Below are 18617 nucleotides of genomic sequence, written 5' to 3'. Positions count from 1 at the left end.
TTTATGGTTTATTACAGGATACTGAATATAATTCCCTGTGCTACACAGTAGGTCCTTGCTGTTCATCCATTCTGTGTATAATAGTTTGCCTCTGCTAATCACAAACTCCCAGTCCATCCTGCCCTCACCTGTCCTCTCTCTTGGCAACCATGAGTCTGTTCTCCATGTGAAAAAAGTGAAAGTGTTAGTCTCTCAGTCCTGTTTGACTCTTTGTGACCCCTTGGACTGTAGCCACCAGGCTTCCCTGCCCATGGAATTCTCAGGGCAAGAATACTGGAGTAGGTCGCCATTTCCTACTCCAAGGGATCTTCTCAACTCTGGGGTCGAACTTGGGTCTCCCTCATTGCAAGAAGATTCTTTACCATCTGAGCCACCAGGGAAGCCCCTGTTCTCCATACCTCACAGTTACTATCTTGTTTCATCCTCACAGTAGCATCATCATCTCACTGCAAACAAATCCACAAACCTATGCTAAGCTGTAGAGGCTAAATGTCAAAGCTAGAGGATGTAAACCAGTGGTTTTCAAATTGAACACACAACAGAATCACCTGGAGAGTTTGTTAGCACTCAACTGTCGTCATCAGAGTTTCTGATCAAGTAGATCCCGGGTAGGGGCCTGAGAATTTGCGTTTCTAGCAAGTTTCTGGTTGATGCTGATACTGTTGGCCCCAGGGAGCACACTTTGAGAACCATGGAGGAAATGCTGCTGACCATCAGAGATGGTCCCGAATACTTCCCTTCCCTGCCAGGCATGTTGTGGGTTTTCAAAGGGCAGATGCTTTAGGTGCCTCCATATCTGCTTATGGGCCTTCCTTCTAATACTTCTTCCTTCCTAGTCTAACTCAGTGGTCTAATGAAGGTCCATCTAGTCAAAGCTATGGTTTTTCCAGTAGTCATATATAGATGTGAGAGTTGGACCATAAAGAAACCTGAGTCCCAAAGTATGATGCTTTTGAACTGTGGTGCTGGAGAAGATTCTTGAGAGTCCCATGGACTGCAAGGAGATCAAACCAGTCAATCCTAAAGGAAATCAGTCCAGAATATTCATTGGAAGGACTGATGGGGCGGCAGAGAATGAGATGGTTGGATGGCATCACCGATTCAATGGACATGAGTTTGAGCAAGCTCTGGGGGATGGTGAAGGACAGGGACGCCTGGCGTGCTGCAGTCCATGGGGTCACAAAGAGTCAGACACAACTGAGCAGCTGAACAACAACTTACACTTCAGTGTCCCTGAGGTTTCTGTACGGGGTTACGTACATGAAACCAAGCATGGGTGCTCATGGAGGATTTGAGAGCATTTCAAGGGCAGTTTGGGTTGTGCTTGATTTTGCCTTCTGTACTGATTACAGATCATAACCTGCTCATAGGTTCTGATGCCACTGCACATTAATGCATGGGATAGAGTGTGAGAAGAAATATTTTACAGACTCTCTGGAGCTCCAATCACACAACAGGTGGGAGAGGAAGGATTTGTGGGTGTGAAAGCAAGTGCGCTTACACCTGAAGGCCTTAGGAGTTCTTGTTAGAGTGGACATTATAGGCAAAGAAACAGCAAGCGCAAAAAAGCACAGTCACTGGCAACTTCCTTGGTAGTCCAGTGGTTGGGACTTTGCCTTTCAATGCAAAGGGTGCAGGTTCCATTCCTGGTCGGGGAGATAGGATCCCACATGCCTTGTGGCCCAAAAAACTGAAGCATAAAGCAAAAGCAATACTGTAACAAATTCAAAAACGACTTCAAAATCGTTCACATCAAAAGGAAAAAGCATCTAAAAAACAAAAAGGCACAGAGGCAGAAAGATTTACGCTTGTTTAGGGATTGATGGGTACAGTCCGTGGGGTCGCTAGGTTTAGGACACGACTGAGCGACTTCACTTTCACTTTTCACTTTCATGCATTGGAGAAGGAAATGGCAACCCACTCCAGTGTTCTTGCCTGGAGAATCCCAGGGACGGTGGAGCCCGGTGGGCTGCAGTCTCTGGGGTCACACAGAGTTGGACACGGCTGAAGCGACTTAGCAGCAGCAGCAGCAGCAGCAGCAGCAGCAGCAGGGATTGATGAGGAGAAGGCAATGGCACCCCACTCCAGTACTGTTGCCTGGAAAATCCCATGGATGGAGGAGCCTGGAAGGCTGCAGTCCATGGGGTCGCTGAGGATTGGACACGACTGAGCGACTTCACTTTCACTTTTCACTTCCATGTATTGGAGAAGGAAATGGCAACCCACTCCAGTGTTCTTGCCTGGAGAATCCCAGGGACGGGGGAGCCTGGTGGGCTGCCGTCTATGGGGTCACACAGAGTCGGACACGACTGAAGTGACTTAGTAGTAGTAGTAGTAGGGATTGATGAGGGGACGTGTCATGCCACCTGTGTTCCTCTCTATCCAGAGGAATTAGCTCCTGATACTAACAGAGGGGCCACACTGCTCACATTTTCTTTTTTGTTCCCAGGGCTAGAATGATTTGGCATAACTCTGATGGGCTAGGAGTGCAATGGACAAACACCGAGAATATCCCTGGCACTATTTACATGCTCCTCTTAGTGCAGCATTGTCCAGTAGACTTTTCTAGGATAATGAAAATGTTCTATAGCTGTGCTGTCCCAGGTCAGACATATGTGACTCATGAAACACTTGAAATGTGGCTGATGGGATGGAGGAACTGAATGTTTCATTTTAGTTCATTTAAATTCAATTTTAATTTTGAATCGAAATGGATACGTCTGGGGACGTGTGATCGGAGCTCCAGAGACAGGCCATCAGGGGTCATAACTGCTGGTCTTCCAGCTATTGCTAGGGCACCTGCCTGAAGGCAGGGTTCTTAATTAGATGCTGGTGGGAATACATGATGAAGGAGATAGAGAGAGAACTCAACAGGCAACCAGAATGCCAGGAGGTGAGTGCAGCAAAAGGTGGAGCCCAGGATTCTGAGGGAGCACACGGAGAACCGTGCAGTCCTCTCTCTTGCTTAGAGATGGCACCTCAGAAGGGTGGAGGCTGGGCTCAGGCTGAGGGCGAGCTGGAGTTAGTAAGGGAGGCTGGTGAAGAGCCAAGTGGAGGATGTGGCATCCTTTGGTTGTCATGGAGACAATGGGGCCCTGGAAATCACAGCCTGCCCTAGGGCTGCTATTTAATTAAGCCACCCAACCATGGCAGGGAATCACTGTTTTAATTTATTTTTATACTTTATTTCACCCCCAGAAAGAGTTCAGGAGGATTGTAAGAACAGACGTAGAACACAATAGGATAAAAATAGAAAGCCCTGTGAAGGGAAAATAAGGACAGCTAGTAAGATGAACCCAGAGGGCTTCTGGGTTATCTCCACCCTTGGTGAGCTGTCGATTGCTTAACTCTCATGAAGGAGTTCCTGCTCATGCTGACATCTGGGATCCAAGGCACTTGATACCACTGTAGCAGGGTCGTGGGCAAGCTTCCCCAGGGAATGCCTGACCAAATGATTGCCCAAAGATGGAGGCACTCTGGAGTCCTCCTAGTTACATAAGTGCAGGAAGCAAGAACATGAGACTCAAAGCTATGACCTAGGGACTTCCCTGGTGGTCTAATGGTTAAGACTTTAAGACTTCAGGTTTCAATGCAGGGGTTGGGAGTTTGATCCTTGCTCGGGGAGCTAAGATCCCACATGTGTGGAAGCCAAAAAACCAAAATATAAAACAGAAGCAATATTGTAACAAATTTAATAAAAACTTTTAAAATGGGCACATCCAAAACAACAAAAAAAAATCTGTGCCTTAACACCTTTTTATGGATTGAATTATGTTCCCTTTGAACACAGTTCAAGTCCTAACCCCCAGCACCTAAGAATGTGACCTTATTGGAAAATAGGATCTTTGGAGATGTAATCAAGTTAAAATGAGATTATGAGGGTGGGTCCTATTCCAGTGTGATTGCAGTCCTTAGGAAAGTGACACAGAGACGTCCTTGGCTGTGCTGGGTCTTAGTTGTATTAGTAACGTGGAATTTTTAGTTGCTATTTCATTTTTAATAGCTTGCAAACTCTTAGCTGTGGCATGTGGGATCTAATTCCCTGATCAGGGATCCAACCCAGATCCCTTGCATTGGGAACACAGAGTCTTAGCCACTGGACTACCAGGGAGGTCCCAGGGATCATTTTAAGTTTATCCTATTTGACGTACATTGAGTTTCTTGGATGTGTACATTAATGTTTTTCATCAAATTTGAGAAGTTTCGATCCATGGTTTCTTAATATATTATTTCTGCCCCTTTCACTTCCTCCTCTTCTTCTGGGCCTTCAGAAGATTCTGTTCATTTTTCTCCCTTTGTTTCTCTTCCTACTCTTCAGAATAGACCATTTCATTTGGCATTTTCAAGTTCACTGATTCTTTCTTCTGTCTGTTCAAATCTGCTTAGCCCTTCTAATGAATTTGCCTTTCAATTATTGCACATTTTTATATTTTTCATAATTTGTCAGGTTCAGTTCAGGTCAGTCGCTCAGTCATGTCTGACTCTTTGCAACCCCATGGACTGCAGCACGTGGGGATTCCCTGTCCATCACCAACTCCCGGGCTTGTCCAGACTCATGTCCATTGAGTCAGTGATGCCATCCAAATCTTTCCCAGCATCAGGGTATTTTCCAATGAGTCAGTTCTTTGCATGAGGTGGTCAAAGGATTGGAGCTTCAGCTTCAGCATCAGTCCTTCCAGTGAATATTCAGGACTGATTTCCATTAGGATTGACTGGATTGATCTCCTTGCTGTCAAGGAACTCTCAAGAGTCTTCTCCAACACCATAGTTCAAAAGCATCAATGCTTTGGCGCTCAGCTTTCTTTATGTTCCAACTCTCATATCTGGACTACTGGAAAAACCATAGCTTTGACTAGATGGACCTTTGTCAGTAAAGTAATGTCTCTGCTTTTTAATATGCTGTCTAGGTTGGTCATAGCTTTTCTTCCAAAGAGCAAACGTCTTTTAATTTCATGCCTGCAGTCACCATCTGCAGTGATTTTGGATCCCAAGAAAACAAAGTCTGTCACTGTTTCCATTGTTTCCCCATCTATTTGCCATGAAGTGATCATAATTTATATCATCTTATTAATATTCTGTATTTGGTGAGACATCATCATCATATTTTCCTTTAGTTCTTTAACAGGTTTCCTTTAGTTCTTTGAACATACTGAAAATGACTGATTTAAAATCTTTATTATAGGACTTCCCTGGTGGTCCAATGGTCAGCGCTTTGTGCTCCCAATGCCGGGGGCCCAGGTTCAATTTCTGGTCAGGGAACTAGATCCCACACACTGCAATGAAGATTAAAATCATGTGTGCTGCAAAAAAAGACCTGGCACAACCAAATAGATGAATAAATAAAAAAATAAAATAAAACTGTTATAACTATGATTCTGGGCACTTGGTTTTCAAGGCTGCCACAGCTGGGCCAGGAGGAGGGAAAATGGAAAAAAAACAAGTTAAAATACCAGAAAAACCATTGTTCTTACTCTAATTCAACCTTTAAAAAAAATAAATACTACTTCTGAATTGCTAAAAGTCTGGTTAGTTTCTGGAATTCTGAAAAACATTTATTTGGAAAAGTTTGCCATTTTTCTTTCTTTCTGCTCTATGGAGTTTTGCCCACCCTTACTCTACAGTAATTTTTGCTGACATTACTAAATTTCATTGATTTCTTGTCTTTTTTTTTTTTTCCTCAGCACTGCTTTAGAAGCATCCTGCAAATATCGATAAGTTGTATTTTATTTTCATTCAGTTACATGGACATTTTTCCTTTGAGACTTCCTCTTTAACCCATGGATAATTTAGAATTCTGCTGTTTTGTATCCAAGTGTTTAGAGATTTTTCTATTGATTTTTCATTATTGATTCCTACCTTGATTTCATTATCTTCAAAGAACTTACTTTGTATAATTTAAAATCTTTTAAATGTGTTGAGGCTTGTTTTATGGCCCTGGATATGCATGGTCTTTCTTTGTGAATGTTTCATGGGCACTTAAAAAAAGAATGTATATTTTGCTGTTGTTGGGTAGAGTATTCCAAAAACATTAATTAGATCTTGTTGGTGGGTGGTGGTGTGCAGATCTTCTGTATCTTTCTGGGTTTTCTAATAGCTCTATCAATTGCTGAGAGTGGAGTGTTGATATTCCAAGTATATTCATGAATTTGTTTATAATATTTGCTTACTATGTATGGATCCAACCCAGGTCTCCTGCATTGCAGGCAGATTCTTTATCATCTGAGCCACTAGGGAAGCCCATAGATATCTATATGTGTATATATACACATAACTTATCACAGTCTACCATTAATTATGCTTAATTGCTGTTTTAGTTTTATTTAATTTTAGTTTTTTATTGAAGTATGGCTGATTTACAATGTGTTAATTTCTACTGTACAGCAAAGTGACTCAGTTACACATATACATACATTCTTTTTTATAATCTTTTCTATTATGATTTATCACAGGATATTAAACAGCACCCTGTTCTATACAGAAAGACCTTGTTATCCATTCTATATATAATAGTTTGCATCTGCTGATCCCATACTCCCAATCCATCCCTCCCCCTTGCCCTCGGCAAACCTCAAGTCTGTTATCTATGTCTGTGAGCCTTTTTTGGTTTCATAAATAAATTCATTTGTGTCATATTTTAGATTCTACACATAAGTGATATCATATGGTATTTGTCTTTCTCTTTCTGACTTACTTCACTTGGAATGATAATCTCTCAAGTTCATCCAACGTATTGCTGCAAATGGCGTTGTTTTATTTTTAATTAATTGACTTTTTAGTTATAGTGGTGGTAGTTCAGTCTCAAAGTCGTGTCTAGCTCTTTGAGACCCCATGGAATGCAGCATATCAAGCTTCTCTGTCCCTCATTATCTCCTGGAGTTGGCTCAAACTCATGTCTACTGAGTCAGTGATGCCATCCAATGACCTCATCCTCTGTCGTCCCCTTCTCCTCCAGCCTTCAATCTTTCCCAGCATCAGAGTCTTTTCCAATGAGTTGGCTCTTCACATAAGGTGGCCAAAGTATTGGAGCTTCAGCTTCACCATCAGTTCTTCCAAAGAATATTCTTTGGAAGGGTTGATTTCTTTTAGGATTGACTGGTTCAATTTCCTCACTATCCAAAGGACCCTCAAGAGTCTTCTTCAGCACCACATCAGCATCGATTCTTCGGTGCTCAGCCTTCTTTATGGTCCAACTCTCACATCCATACATGACTGCTGGAAGAATGATGGGTTTGACTATATGGTCCTTTGTCAGCAAAGTGATGTCTCTGCTTTTTAATTCATTGTCTAGGTTTGTCATAGCTTTTCTTCCAAGGAGCAAGTGTCTTTTAATTTCATGGCTGCCTTCACTGTCCACATTGATTCTGGAGCCCAAGAAAATGAAATCTGATGCTGTTTCCACATTTTCCCCATTTGCCATGAAGTGATAGGACTGGATGCCATGATCTTCATTTTTGAATGTTGAGTTTAAAGCCAGGTTTTTCACTCTTCTCTTTCACATTCATCAGGAGTTCTTTAGTTCCTCTTCACTTTTTGTGGGGGGCATTATGTGAAGTGAAATAAGTCAGACAGAGAAAGATAAATACTATATCATATCACTTATATGTGCACCCTAAAAGGTACAATAAAGTATTAAATGTAACAAAAAAGAAGTAGACTCAGATATAGAGAACAAAGTAGTGGTTCCCAGTGTGCAGGAGAAGGTGCGGAGGGAATATAGGGGTAAGTAAGTGGGAGAAGTTCCCTTGCTAAGACTAGTGAGGGGGCACTCTCCATCCCCTCTCTGTTCCTTTTCACTGTAATAAAACTTCGACCACACAAGAGCGCTGAGCAGTGAAACCTGGTCCCTGATCCTGAAGCTAAATCTTTGACTTTGCAGTTCACAAATCTGACACCGTTAACCGTAAGCTATCATCTTAGGGGCTTGTTCAGGATTTTCAGGACAAGATGGGAGCTATTCAAAGTTCCAGACACACACCCTTGGATTGTGTCCTAAAAAACTGGGGCTCTGCTTATTACCATTTTGAAGGCAGTGTTGCTGAAATGTCTAAGGCTGCCTGGTGCTTCTTCCTCTGCAATAGGTGGCTGCACTGGTGCAGGAGGGCCTAGAGGAGCTATTCCACGTTCAAGGTCAGAAGGGGCTGCTGTGAGGAGATAACCCTCGTGCAAGGTAAAAAGCAGTGGCTGTGCTTTGCTGGAGCAGCTGTGAAGAGATACCCACGTCCAAGGTAAGAGAAACCCTAGTAAGACGGTAGGTGTTGCAAGAGGGCATCAGAGGGCAGACACACTGAAACCATACTCACAGAAAACTAGTCAATCTAATCACACTAGGACCACAGCCTTGTCTAACTCATTGAAACTAAGCCATGCCCGTGGGGCAACCCAAGACGGGCAGGTCATGGTGGAGAGGTCTGACAGAATGTGGTCCACTGGAGGAGGGAATGGCAAACCACTTCAGTATTCTTGCCTTGAGAACCCCATGAACAGTATGAAAAGGCAAAATGATAGGATACTGAAAGAGGAACTCCCCAGGTCAGTAGGTGCCCAACATGCTACTGGAGATCAGTGGAGAAATAACTCCAGAAAGAATGAAGGGATGGAGCCAAAGCAAAAACAATACCCAGTTGTGGATGTGACTGGTGATAGAAGCAGGGTACGATGCCGTAAAGAGCAATATTGCATAGAAACATGGAATGTCAGGTCCATGAATCAAGGCAAATTGGAAGTGGTCAAACAAGAGATGGCAAGAGTGAACGTTGACATTCTAGGAATCAGTGAGCTAAAATGGACTGGAATGGGTGAATTTTACTCAGATGACCATTATATCTACTACCACAGGCAGGAATCTCTCAGGAGAAATGGAGTAGCCATCATGGTCAACAAAAGAGTCCGAAATGCAGTACTTGGATGCAATCTCAAAAACGACACAATGATCTCTGTTTCTTTCCAAGGCAAACCATTCAATATCACAGTAATCCAAGTCTATGCCCTAACCAATAACGCTGAAGAAGCTGAAGTTGAACGGTTCTGTGAAGACTTACAAGACCTTTTAGAACTAACACCCAAAAAAGATGTCCTTTTCATTATAGGGGACTGGAATGCAAGAGTAGGAAGTCAAGAAACACCTGGAGTAACAGGCAAATTTGGCCTTGGAATGTGGAATGAAGCAGGGCAAAGACTGATAGAGTTTTGCCAAAAAAATGCACTGGTCATAGCAAACACCCTCTTCCAACAACACAAGAGAAGACTCTACACATGGACATCACCAGATGGTCAACACCGAAATCAGATTGATTATATTCTTTGCAGCCAAAGATGGAAAAGCTCTATAGAGTCAACAAAAACAAGACCAGGAGCTGACTGTGGCTCAGATCATGAACTCCTTATTACCAAATTCAGACTCAAATTGAAGAAAGTAGGGAAAACCACTAGACCACTCAGGTATGACCTAAATCAAATCCCTTATGATTATACAGTGGAAGTGAGAAATAGATTTAAGGGACTAGATCTGATAGATAGAGTGCCTGATGAACTATGGAATGAGGTTTGTGACATTGTACAGGAGACAGGGATCAAGACCATCCCCATGGAAAAGAAATGCAAAAAAGCAAAATAGCTGTCTGGGGAGGCCTTACAAATAGCTGTGAAAAGAAGAGAGGTGAAAAGGAAAGATATAAGCATTTGAATTCAGAGTACCAAAGAATAGCAAGAAGAGATAAGAAAGCCTCCTTCAGTGATCAATGCAAAGAAATAGAGGAAAAGAACAGAACGGGAAAGACTAGAGGTCTCTTCAAGAAAATTAGAGATACCAAGAGAACATTTCATGCAAAGATGGGCTTGATAAAGGACAGAAATGATCTGGACCTAACAGAAGCAGAAGATATTAAGAAGAGGTGGCAAGAATATACAGAAGAACTGTATAAAAAAGATCTTCAAGACCAAGATAATCACAATGGTGTGATCACTCACCTGGAGCCAGACATCCTGGAATGTGAGGTCAAGTGGGCCTTAGAAAGCATCACTATGAACAAAGCCAGTGGAGGTGATGGAGTTCCAGTTGAGCTATTTCAAATCCTGAAAGATGATGCTGTGAAAGTGCTGCACTCAATATGCCAGCGAATTTGGAAAACTCAGTAGTGGCCACAGGACTGGAAAAGGTCAGTTTTCATTCCAATCCCAAAGAAAGACAATGCCAAACAATGCTCAAACTACTGCACAATTGCACTCATCTTACACACTAGTTAAGTAATGCTCAAAATTCTCCAAGCCAGGCTTCAGCAATACGTGAACCGTGAACTCCCAGATGCTCAAGCTGGTTTTAGAAAAGGCAGAGGAACCAGAGATCAAATTGCCAACATCCGCTGGATCATCGAAAAAGCAAGGGAGTTCCAGAAAAACATCTATTTCTGCTTTATTGACTATGCCAAAGCCTTTGACTGTGTGGGTCACAAAAAACTGTGGAAAATTCTGAAAGAGATGGGAATACCAGACCACCTGACCTGCCTCTTGAGAAACCTATATGCAGGTCAGGAAGCAACAGTTAGAACTGGACATGGAACAACAGACTGGTTCCAACTAGGAAAGGAGTATGTCAAGGCTGCATATTGTCACCCTGCTTATTTAACTTATATGCAGAGTACATCATGAGAAACGCTGGGCTGGAAGAAGCACAAGCTAGAATCAAGATTGCCGGGAGAAATATCAATAACCTCAGATATGCAGATGACACCACCCTTGTGGCAGAAAGTGAAGAGGAACTCAAAAGCCTCTTGATGAAAGTGAAAGAGGAGAATGAAAAAGTTGGCTTAAAGCTCAACATTCAGAAAATGAAGATCATGGCATCCGGTCCCATCACTTCATGGGAAATAGATGGGGAAACAGTGGAAACAGTGTCAGACTTCATTTTTTTGGGCTCCAAAATCACTGCAGATGGTGAGTGCAGCCATGAAATTAAAAGACACTTACTCCTTGGAAGGAAAGTTATGAGCAACCTAGATAGCATATTCAAAAACAGAGACATTACTTTGCCAACAAAGGTCCGTCTAGTCAAGGCTATGGTTTTTCCTGTGGTCATGTATGGATGTGAGAGTTGGACTGTGAAGAAATCTGAGCACCGAAGAATTGATGTTTTCGAACTGTGGTGTTGGAGAAGACTCTTGAGAGTCCCTTGGACTGCAAGGAGATCCAACCAGTCCATTCTAAAGGAGATCAGCCGTGGGTGTTCTTTGGAGGGAATGATGCTAAAGCTGAAACTCCAGTACTTCAGCCACCTCATGTGAAGAGTTGACTCATTGGAAAAGACTCTGATGCTGGAAGGGATTGGGGGCAGGAGGAGAAGGGGACGACAGAGGATGAGATGGCTGGATGGCATCACTGACTCGATGGACGTGAGTCTGTGTGAACTCCAGGAGTTGGTGATGGACAGGGAGGCCAGGCGTGCTACAATTCATGGGGTCACAAAGAGTCAGACACGACTGAGCAACTGAAATGAACTGAACTGAACTGAAGTGGGAGAAACAAACTACTGAGTATAAGATAGGTTCAAGGGTATAGTGTAAAACATGGGGAATATAGCCAATATTTTGTAATAACTGTAAATGAAAAGTAACCTTTAAAAATTGTGCAAATTTTTTTTTTTAAGATGGCTGAGGATTTCCCTAGTGGTCCAGTGGCTAAGACTCTGAGCTGCCAATGCAGGGGGCCTGGGTTCAATCCCTGGTCAGAGAAGTAGACCCCACATGGCAAAACTAAAGAGTTCTCAGGCTGCAACTAAAGATCCTGCATGCCTCAATAAAGATAGAAGATCCTGTGTGAAAATTCTGCATGAAGACCCAGTGCAACCAAATAACTAAATAATTTTTTTTTTAATTCATGATTCACAGTTCTTTTTCTTAACATTTAAAAATATTGTGCCACTTCCTTCTGGCCTCGTTGGTTCCTCATGAGGTTTCTGCTGTCATTCAAATTAGTTTTCATGTGTTGATAAAGTTGTTTCTTTCTGGATGTTTCAGATTTTTTATTTGTCCCTAGATTTAACTATGATGGGTCCTGATGTGAATTTCTTTGGGTTTATCCTGTTTGGTGTTCACTTGGATTTTTGAATGTGTTATTTTATGTTCTTTGTCTAAATTGGGGATTTTTCAGTCAGTATTGCTTCAAATATTTTTCATCTCCCCTTTCTTTCTTTTCTCCTTCTGCTGCTGCTGTTGCTGCTAAGTCACTTCAGTCGTGTCCGACTCTGTGCGACTCCATAGACGGCAGCCCACCAGACTCCTCTGTCCACGGGATTCTTTAGGCAAGAATACTGGAGTGGGTTGCCATTTCCTTCTCCATTTCTCCTTCTAGGACCCCAATGATATGAATATTAGATTTTTCCGCTATAGTCCCACAGTTCCCTGAGACTCTGTTCTTTTTCTTTTCAGTGTATTTTCTCTGTGCTGTTCAGATTGAGTAATTGTGTTGTTCTATCCTCGATCTCCCTGATTCATTCCTGTGTCATGTTTTTTTTTCTGGCACCCAATACATTCAGTGACGTTTTCTTTTCATTGGGTTCTTGTATTTTTAATTCAATAATTTAGTTTCCTTTTGGTTCTATTTAAAAGTAGCTTCCACTTCTTTTCTGGGATTTTCTCCTTCTTGTGTTTCAAACATGCATGTAATTGCTTGTTGAAGCATTTTTATAAGGATGACTGCTTTAGACTCCTTGTCAGAGAATTCTAACATGTGAGTCATCTCAGTGTTGACATCTGTTGATTGTCTCGCTCATGGAAATGTTCGTTTTTCTCAGTTGTGTATGATGAGTAATTTTCAGTTGTGTTCTGGACATTTTGAATATTATATTGTGAGACATTGAATCCTATTTAATTTTTTGGACAATCACCCATTTTAGCATTCGGGTGTAGCCTACAGGTCAAGGTGTGGGTGGGTTTTCAGCTCCCTGCTGAACTCTGTTGACAGCGTCCTGACAAAGGTGGAGCGGTGACTCATACAGCCTGTGAAGGCAGAGGAATGGGCTGGAAGTTCAATAACCCTCTTAGCACTGACTCACGCTACCTTATTTTCTCCCAGTCAGGTATAAGCTCAGCTCGCATCTTTGCTGAGCTGACACCGGGGTAGCGGATGTGAAGGGCCAGCTAGCCCCACCACACACTGCCTCCTTCCATTTCACTGATGCCAGGTGGAAGCAGAGGTGCAGCTCCCCACTGGAACCCACTGACCGTCCCAAAGCAGGAAAATCAGAGCATTGCCTGCTTTGCTGAATGCAAAAGATCAGCCCCCTGTGTGGCCCTGCTAACACCACCAGATGGATAAGTCAGAACTTCACTCTTATTTCCTTAAGTCTGTCAGGGAAATGGAAGGTTATCTCCTCATTGGGCCTGGAAGAAACCTTAGGTACGGATATTGATTTATCAATGTTTGGCAGGAGTTGGGGAGATAATGGTTTTCTGTTCCCTTATGCGTCTCTTCTTGATCCTTTGTTCAAGGGTAATAGGCTTCTCTTGGAGCCTTTTTTTTTTTTCCTTTTCTTTTCTTCACTGTGCCTTTTGGTGGTTCCATTTTGCAGGTTTCCCCAATGCTCTATTCAGAATATATGGGAGGCAGAAAGAAAAACTAGGGAACTCATGGTCATATCATTCCTCAAGTTCTGCTGTCCTTAAGAAGCCTGTCTTCTTTTTACCTTTCAGTCTTTCTATACTTGTTGTGTATAGTTTTTTAAGATTCCACATATGAGCAAAATCATATGATATTTGTCTTCCTCTGTCTGACGTCGCTTGGTATGACAATCTCCAGATCTATCCATGGTGCCTCAAATGGCATTCCTTCATTCTTTTTAATGGCTGAGTAATGGTCCACTGTATGTAGGTACCACTTCTTCTTTATGCATTTCTTCTGTTGATGGACATTTAAGTTGCTTCCATGTCTTGGCAATTGTAAACAGACTTGCAATGGGGCGCATGTATTCTTTTAAATCATGTTTTTCTCCAGATATATGCTCAGGAGTGGGATTGCTGGATCACATAGTAGCTATGAAGGAAGAGAAGGGGATAACAGAGGATAAGATGGCTGGATGCATCACCAACTTGATGGACATGAGTTTGAGCAAGCTCCAGGAGTTGGTGATGGACAGGGAAGCCTGGCATGCTACAGTCTATGGGATCGCAAAGAGTCGAACATGACTGAGTGACTGAACTGAACTGATGGTAGCTATATTTTTAGTTTTTAAAGGAACCTTCATACTGCTATCCATAAAAGAATAGGTGGTACAGTGGTAAATAATCAGCTTATGATGCTGGAGACTCAGGTTCAAATTGCATCCATGAAATTGAGAGACACTTGCTCCTTGGAAGGAAAGCTATGACAAATCTAGACACCATATTAAAAAGCAGAGACATTACTTTGCCGACAAAGGTCCGTATAATCCAAGCTATGGTTTTTTCCAGTTGTCATGTACAGAAGTAAGAGTTGAACCATAAAGAGAGATGAGCACTGAAGAACTGATGCTTTTGAATTGTGGTGCTAGAGAAGACTCTTGAAAGTCCTTTGGACTTCAAGGAGATCAAACCAATCAATCCTAAAGGAAATCAACCCTGAATATTCACTGGAGGAACTGTTGATGAAGCTAAAGCTCCAATACTTTGGCTCCTTGATGCAAAGAGCCAACTCATTGGAAAAGACCCTGATGCTGGAAAAGACTGAAGGCAAAAGGAGAAGGGGGCAGCAGAGAATGAGATGGTTAAATAGCATCACCAACTTAACAGACAAGAATTTGAGCAAACTCTGGGAGATAGTAAAGGATAGAGGAACCAGGCATGGGATCACAAAAAGTCAGACACCACCGAGAAACTGAACAACAACAACATACTGTTCTCCAAAGCAACTGGACCAGTTTATATTCCCACCAGCAGCAGTTTGTAGGAGAGTTCCCTTTCCTCCACACTCTCTCAAGCATTTATTGTTTGTAGACTTTTTGAGGGTAGTCATTTTGACTTGGTGTGAGGTGATATCTCATTTTAATTTTGATTTGCATTTTTCTAATACTTAGCAGAAAGTGAAGAGGAACTAAAGAGCCTCTTGATGAAAGTAAAAGAGGAGAGTGAAAAAGTTGGCTTAAAGCTCAACATTCAGAAAACGAAGATCATGGCATCCGGTCCCATCACTTCATGGGAAATAGATGGGGAAACAGTGGAAACAGGGTCAGACTTTATTTTGGGGGGCTCCAAAATCACTGCAGATGGTGAGTGCAGCCATGAAATTAAAAGACGCTTACTCCTTGGAAAGAAAATTATGACTTAACCTAGATATTAAAAAGCAGAGACATTACTTTGCCAACAAAGGTCCGTCTAGTCAAGGCTATGTTTTTTCCAATGGTCATGTATGGATGTGAGAGTTGGACTGTGAAGAAGGCTGAGCGCAGAAGAATTGATGCTTTTGAACTGTGGTGTTGGAGAAGACTCTTGAGAGTCCCTTGGACTGCAAGGAGATCCACCCAGTCCATTCTAAAGGAGATCAGTCCTGGGTGTTCATTGGAAGGACTGATGCTGAAGCTGAAACTCCAGTACTTTGGCCACCTCATGTGAAGAGTTGACTCACTGGGAAAGACCCTGATGCTGGGAGGGATTGGGGGCAGGAGGAGAAGGGGACGACAGAGGATGAGATGGCTGGATGGCATCACCGACTCGATGGACAGGAGTTTGGGTGAACTCCAGGAGTTGGTAATGGACAGGGAGGCCTGGCGTGCTGCAATTCATGGGGTTGCAAAGAGTTGGACACAACTGAGCGACTGAACTGAACTGAACTGAACTGGACTGAATACTTAGCAATGTTGAGCATCATTTCATGTGCCTTTTGGCCGTCTTTATGAAGAGACAGTTTTTAAAGTTCAGGACCACTGGCTGACCAGTGGAAGATTTTAGCAACATCCAGGGAGTGGTCAGGATCCAGCACAGAAGAGTTAGAATGGACTTATATTTCTGAAGGAGCTAAAGCTTAGACCTTTGATATTACCTCCAAATAAGGTCCTCAATACAGTCACAGAGATAACCTCAAATGGCATAATAAACCACTTTGTATATTCTTGTTTTAAAGATATTAATTTATCAAGTGGAAGCATTTAAAATACATCACAATTTTTGTAACTCTGATTTAGAGCTTTTTCCTTCTTAATACATCAGGAACCTCAAAAAAAATGGAAGTACCTGAAGACTTTTCTTGATCTTTAAGAAGTTGTGGGAATTAGAACCAATATTCCTGGAGTTGCTGATCACAATGACTTGGGATATGTCCACCATTTTTACCATAGATCTTCCTGGAATAGTGAGCAAATAGAAAAGTCCTGAGTGAGAATTCATATCAAAGAGGTAGGACTAAATTGCATTTGCTTCTCTGGCCTTATCTCTGCTTCAAGAGATGCCCTTTGGGAGACTTTCCTGTGGTCCGGTGGTTAAGGCTCTGCACTCCCAAAGCAGGGGATGCCAGTTCAATCCCTGGTTGGGGATCTAAGATCCTGCATGTGGCATGGCCCAAATAAATAAATAAATAAACAAAATGGATTTATAAAAAAAATAGAGAAATGTCTTTTGGGTTTATAAGAGCTCCAGTACATAGGGGGATTTGAAATACCTTGGCCAAGTTGCATCAGAGAATCCTTTCCTATGAGAGTTTATCATTCATTCATTCTACGAATAAACACAAATAAAAGAGGCATTTCTCTCCAGAAATTTGCTCCAGAGAAAACCTATGCATAACAAATCTTCTGTGTAACAGATGCTATTTTTGGCTCTGAATGCCACTACGTCTAAGAAAGACAGAAAATAGTTTCTTCTGGAAGACACTGATGGTGCAATAGCATTGTCCCAGGGTGCACTTTTTTTTCTTATTTTTATGTGTTGTTCTGTTTGGACTTTTATTGATATAGACCTGTTGGGAAAAGATGATTGAGCCCCGTTAAGTTCACCTAAATAAACAGGATAATTTCCTCACTGTGATGTACAACAGTCTACCAGTACTTTTGCATCAATGGCCTTTGTTCATAAGAATCAATAAGATATGTGGATTTTCCCAACATATTTGCTCTTTGGGATACCTTTTTTCAGTCTTTTCCTATCACTCTGAACAGCCTCAGAAAAAGTCCCATTTAGGGTTCCAAATAGGAAAAGGAGTACGTCAAGGCTGTATATTGTCACCCTACTTATTTAACTTATATGCAGAGTACATCATGGGAAATGCTGGGCTGGAAGAAGCACAAGCTGGAATCAAGATTGCCAGGAGAAATATCAATAACTTCAGATATGCAGGTGACACCACCCTTATGGCAGAAAGTGAAGAGGAACTAAAAAGCCTCTTGATGAAAGTGAAAGAGAAGAGTGAAAAAGTTGGCTTAAAGTTCAACATTCAGAAAACGAAGATCATGGCATCTGGTCCCATCACTTTATGGCAAATAGATGGGGAAACAGTGGAAACAGTGTCAGACTTTATTTTTTTAAGCTCCAAAATCACTGCAGATGGTGAGTGCAGCCATGAAATTAAAAGACACTTACTCCTTGGAAGGAAAGTTATGACCAACCTAGATAGCATATTCAAAAGCAGAGACATTACTTTGCCAACAAAGGTCCGTCTAGTCAAGGCTATGGTTTTTCCTGTGGTCATGTATGGGTGTGAGAGTTGGAATGTGAAGAAAGCTGAGAGCTGAAGAATTGATGCTTTTGAACTGTGGTGTTGGAGAAGACTCTTGAGAGTCCCTTGGACTGCAAGGAGATCCAACCAGGCCATCTAAAGGAGATCAGTCCTGGGTGTTCTTTGGAAGGAGCTGAAACTCCAGTACTTTGGCCACCTCATGCGAAGAGTTGACTCATTGGGAAAGACTCTGATGCTGGGAGGGACTGGGGGCAGGAGGAGAAGGGGACGACAGAGGATGAGATGGCTGGATGGCATCACCAACTCGATGGACGTGAGTCTGAGTGAACTCCGGGAGTTGGTGATGGACAGGGAGGCCTAGCGTGCTGCGATTCATGGGGTCGCAAAGAGTCGGATACGACTGAGCGACTGAACTGAGCTGAACTGAGCTGAACTGAGCTGAGCTGAGCTGAGGGACTCCCCTGGTGGTCCATGTTAAGACCCTGTGCTCCCGGTGCAGAGGGCCCAGGTTCGATCAACAGTCAGGGAACTAGATCCCACATGCTTCAGTGAAGATCAGCTGTGCTGCATATAAGACCTGGGGCAGCCAAATAAATTTTTTAAATTCCATTTAAATACATTTATTATATTATTTATTTAACTTCACTTATTGAGAGCTTGCTAAGTGTCAGGCGCTGTTCTAGGAGATTTGGGTACAGTGGTGAAGAAAACCAAGGTCCCTCTTCTCACGGAGCTTAATTTCAATAGGAAAAATAAATAAATGAAGAGATATAATGTAAGTCAGGCAATGAAAAATGCTGTGAAGGAAATGAAGCAGTGTGAGGCAATAGAGAGTGACAAAGGGTAGGATCTTAGAAAGGGTGGTCAATGAAGAATTCTCAGAGGATGTAACATAAGGAGTGAGAGAGTGAGCCATATGAATGTCAGAAAGGAGAGTATTCCAGGAAGAGGAGCCAACAGATACAACGGCCCTTTAATAAGGGAGG

The sequence above is a fragment of the Budorcas taxicolor genome, chromosome 11 (assembly GCF_023091745.1).
Source record: "Budorcas taxicolor isolate Tak-1 chromosome 11, Takin1.1, whole genome shotgun sequence".
In the NCBI taxonomy this organism is placed as follows: Eukaryota; Metazoa; Chordata; class Mammalia; order Artiodactyla; family Bovidae; genus Budorcas; species Budorcas taxicolor.
The sequence above is the reverse complement of the archived record's forward strand: the minus strand, read 5'-3'. Positions refer to the sequence as shown.